The 5,000-nt window shown below is 36.2% G+C and overlaps 2 long non-coding RNA genes across 2 annotated transcripts in view; both read right to left on the reverse strand.

Annotated features, from left to right (window-relative positions):
* Positions 1-400: 400 nt before the first annotated feature.
* Positions 401-1,330, reverse strand: LOC147469459 (uncharacterized). Its single transcript, XR_015191990.1, has 4 exons — positions 1,313-1,330; positions 927-1,086; positions 720-794; positions 401-465 (listed from the first exon to the last, which is right to left on the reverse strand). It is a non-coding gene; the product is annotated as an uncharacterized LOC147469459 (long non-coding RNA).
* A 3,295-nt stretch (positions 1,331-4,625) lies between these two features.
* LOC147469460 (uncharacterized) overlaps positions 4,626-5,000 on the reverse strand; it is a 903-nt gene continuing 528 nt past the window's right edge. Inside the window, exons 2-3 of the long non-coding RNA XR_015191991.1 lie at positions 4,978-5,000; positions 4,626-4,820 (exon numbers count right to left, since the gene is read on the reverse strand). The exon at positions 4,978-5,000 is cut by the window's right edge and continues 137 nt beyond it. This is a non-coding gene — a long non-coding RNA (uncharacterized LOC147469460). The remainder of the gene's footprint in view (positions 4,821-4,977) is intronic.

Here is a 5,000-nt window from a genome sequence, read left to right on the forward strand (position 1 = left end):
ATTCACATTTTCGGTTGTTGATATTGGTCAAGAAAAAAGGTTAATGCCTCCTCATTTTCATTTAGGTCCGCGCCCTTTCCATTAACCTGTCTCACTTGTCGGGTCGCCTTCGAAAGTCATGAAAGGGTTTACATTTGACTCATTATTATTATTATTACTTTTTAATATTATTGTTATTAACACTACTGATGATATTAAGAACTGAGGAGTTGATACACATTTCAGTTTATGCAATAGGCAATTCAAATGAAATAAAATCAAAATTCTCTTAAGATTGAGCTGCTTCCGATTTCGAATACCAGGAAATCCCTTTAACTTCCAGTTTTATAAGACTAACACAATCATTTTCAATATCATTATAGTTTTTTCGTGTGTAGAAAATAAACAATCATATTTTTAATCAGTTTTATTATTGAAATAGAAAAGGATAATCCCCTCTGGTGGTCGTGGTTTACCGTCCATATCCTGAAATATGATAATTCGTTCGGAATTCTGTACATGATAATTGAGATAATAAAATAAAGAACTAATATAATCCAGACTAATTATACATAGGACGGCCCGAAAAAGAACTATTAGAGATGTTTATTCATACCCTTTTTCTTTTTTTCTTTTTTTTTTACTCAACATTGCCAGCGGTCCATTTGTGGAAGTTTCCCAGGGGTGGCGTTTCCTTGTACCCACACTTTTCGGGCCTTGAATATCATACAATGTCTTACCTCCAAATCCACCTCCGAATCCTCCATGTCCGCCTCTGAATCCTCCGAAACCTCCACCGAAGCCTCTGTGTCCACCTGTGGAAATGTCAGATTTTGTATCAGTTGTTTTGTGTGTCCTTTATCTGTTCTTCATAAATTTCCGTTCATGTAATCATTAAACATATTACTACCCACTTAAAAAAGGCGTACAAAGAAAACAAATATTACCTCCAAATCCGCGTCCGAATCCTCCGCCGCTGAATCCACCGAATTTCCCTCCACCAAATCCACCAAAGTGTCCACCACTAAATCCACCTCCGCCGAAGTGACCGGCGGCGGCGAAGGCGACCACGAGGGCCAGGACCATGACGGTGAAGAGTGCGCGGATCTGAGGGAAAATCATGAATGATTAAACTTTCTTTAAGTCAGCAAAACTGAAAGAACCTATGGAGTCAGGCTATCGAAGTCAACTAATCTATGAAAGATCCTTTGTAATAATATAATACCTAGATCCAGCTTGTATACTACTGACTGATTCTGATTATCTGCGATATTTTTCACACAATGAATATGAGATAGAAAGAGAGGTAAGAATACAACTCTATTACACAAACCATGTTGATTGTTGAGACGTTGAGAGACAACTGACAATGCAGCACAGAAGCGAGATCTTTATACTCCTCCAGCCCAGGAAAACCAAGAAGGCGGCGACCTTGGATTCTGTCGAGTCACTACCCGAATCCCTTGTCGAACGGGGGAAAATAAGCAGTGCACATCAGAGTTTAGGAGCAACAATTATAGGAAAATAAAAGTTTTTTTTTATATAATTTCGGACAGAGCACAGAGCCTGGCTTAGGAGGTGCGAGGACAGTTGGGAACAATTTTGGAAAACCAGGTTCCCAACCAACTGCCACGAAGGTTGGTAGAATCATAGAAATGTAAGAAAAAAATCAGACTTTATATCTTTATGGTAGCATGGAAAGCAAGCAAAATGTGCGCTTGATAATTGCATGCGAGTTAATAGGTTACACTCCAGCGTGGGACCCCTTATGCGCGGGTCCCCATCGGGAGCAATTGGTCTAATTGGCTTAAGGCCACCCCTGACAAAGCATATTTTAGCTTCAATGATCTAAAATCATCAGTGAAGATATTTCTGAAAAAAAAAATCTTTAATCATATAATTAATTCGTAGGGAAAGGAGAAATCAATTTGATAACGAAATGAATCAGATGTAGAGTTACTCTAAAACTGAATATGGATTCTGTCGGGCCCTGTGTTCTACATCTGACAGCCTCTTGAGTCTCTTGTGTTAAGTGCAATATATGAATGTTCACATACAAACATATATATATATATATATATATATATATATATATATATATATATATATATATATATGTATGTATGTATGTATGTATTTAATACAGTATATATATACACATATATATATATATATATATATATATATATATATATATATATATATATATATATATACATATGTGTGTGTGTATGTGTATATACATATGTATGTATACATATGTATATATATATATATATATACATATACAGGTCCACAATCCTTTATCCGAAATCCTAATTAGGATAAATAAAGATTACTGCTACCCATAGGAATACATTTTGTTTTTGTTTTTTTGTTTTTTTGACATTTTCACAGTGAAATCAACCCGATAACGACGGGCCGGTTTTGACTCCGATCGGTAACAGATGCTCCACACTCCACCAAAAAGCTTCGGTTTTCAAAATTTTGGATAAAGGAATGTGAACCTGTATGTGTGTATGTGTATGTGTATGTGTGTTTATATATACCGTATGAATGTATAAATAGCTCATTCCACATAGAAAAGCTCAGTTGCGGTCGTGACTCACATGTCGTTATACGCACTGCTTATTTTCTCCCGTTGGGATAAGGATTCGTGTCGTGACTCGACAAGGCCGTCGCCTTCTCGGCTTTCCTGGCCTGGGAGAATATAAAGCCTACCATTAGCAGTTAATGGTTTGTCTAAGGTAGTTTTTTCACCGCATTCATATTTTCAGATTTTTTTTTTTTTTTTTTTTTTACATGTTAATTAAATTTATTTTGCAAATAGCATCTACACATGATGTGACTTTCCTTACATGCTTCTGACTTTCTCTGAATCTTAGCAAAAATATAAGGAAACTTAAAGGTCTCAATATTATAGCTCAGATCCGCGCACTTTTCACCGTCATGGTCCTGGCCCTCGTGGTCGCCTTCGCCGCCGCCGGTCACTTCGGCGGAGGTGGATTTAGTGGTGGACACTTTGGTGGATTCGGAGGAAGAAAATTCGGTGGATTTAGCGGCGGAGGATTCGGAGGTGGATTTGGAGGTAATATAAGATATGTCACTCAATGTAAAATAATAATGAAGTAGTTTGCAATATATTCATAATCAATTTTGATTATCATCTTTTTTGGTGATCATACAGACCCGTTACAGACAAACGGCAATATGTGAAGAGCATCTCATGTATTCCTACAAAATCTGACATTTCCACAGGTGGACACAGAGGCTTCGGCGGAGGCTTCGGAGGATTCAGAGGCGGACATGGAGGATTCGGAGGTGGATGTGGAGGTAAGATTGTATTGTGTTTATGGACCTAAACTTTCACAAGGATTTGAAATTTTAGATAAAAGAAGGTACAAAAACGCTAATAAAGAATGATTCATATTTTCCGAGTTTATGGGCCTTGCTGTGTAGCATGGGTCTGGTTTTTACCAGCTGGTTATTTTGATACACATTTTACAATGACGTCTCGGGAATTCCCAAAGAATAATTATATTTTAGGATATGGATTTAAACCACCGGAGGGGATTATCTTTTTCTATTTCATTGATAACATTGCTACAGGATATGGTTGTTTATCTGTTCCACATAATTAAACCGGGAAGCAGCTGAGTCCAAAGATAGAGAGAAAAAAAAAATATATATATATTTATTTCTAATCTTAGTATTATTTATGTTACAGATAAAGTTGTATCACGTGATCAAATTTCGACATCATTTATATTGTTGATAATACATGTTATCATTATTGTTGTTGTTATGATTGTTAATGATAATACTTTGATGTATTAGATTTATATACATCTATAAATTATTATCTTTTCACCTTTATGACCCAATGGGAACCTTCGCCTCTTTGTCCTATTTTAAACTCTATAAAGCTCAACCGTTAATCCTTTGATGAAATTCGAGGGCGACCGACCAGGTGAGACAGGACCACGATTGAGTTACATCAAAATTAGGAGGTACTAACTTTTTTCAATACAAATCGAAGTAAATATAAAATCGAAGTTAAATGTATATTTTAGCACAGTATATGAACGAAAAAAATAGCTTTTAATACAAATGATGTGAATAACTAAGATTTTGAAAGACAATTATCAACACACTTGATCGAGAGGGATCGTCATATCCTATATTTATAAAATACCCATCACTGATATGGATTAGAATATTCAAACATACAAAGTTAGTGTCATGGTAGCCCTCAGAGTTCCCTCTCGTCGGCAAAACTAGCAGTGAGTCGCCGACCATTGCTGATGCAACAAAATGCAGGGAAAGTTCATCGGACTTTAGAGCGTGATCTTTGCCATGACAAAAGGAGTAGGACACTCAACAGGACACATTGTACTCTTCTCAGTGTTGCCATTAAGGCATTATAGATCATGGTAGATTCAAACGGAAAATCCCTGTTATTTCTTATCACTACAGATTTGTCAAGCAAAGGATTGTAATGCTTCTTTCTGACGCCTTTTGTAATAAGAAATGCGGCTCGTATTAAAAAAACTTTCACCTTATTACTGTCTTCATGAGGAAAAGAGTAAACAATTATGTATCTTTGGTAAAAGTTTTATTGTCGTTGAGAAGTCAGGCTTTACCGTCCATATCCTATAAAAGAAATATGAACGTTCGTTAGGGAGTTCGTAGATATAATAACAATGTCACTTACTATAAAGTAAAAAAGGAAAGAAGAAAATGCGATACAAAGTACAATTATTTACCTCCAAATCCACCTCCGAATCCTCCATGTCCGCCTCTGAATCCTCCGAAGCCTCCGCCGAAGCCTCTGTGTCCACCTGTGGAAATGTCAGATTTTGTAAGAATACTTCTGCATCAATTATTTTATTATGTTATTTATTTGTTCTTCATAAATTTCCGTTTATGTGACCATCAAACATATTACGATCCACTTTAATAGTACTATTTTATAGCCAAGACTATAACAAGTATTACCTCCGAATCCACCTCTGAATCCT

This window comes from Penaeus japonicus, unplaced genomic scaffold, assembly GCF_977035675.1.
Source record: "Penaeus japonicus unplaced genomic scaffold, GWHDUDI00000001_assembly GWHDUDI00000021, whole genome shotgun sequence".
In the NCBI taxonomy this organism is placed as follows: Eukaryota; Metazoa; Arthropoda; class Malacostraca; order Decapoda; family Penaeidae; genus Penaeus; species Penaeus japonicus.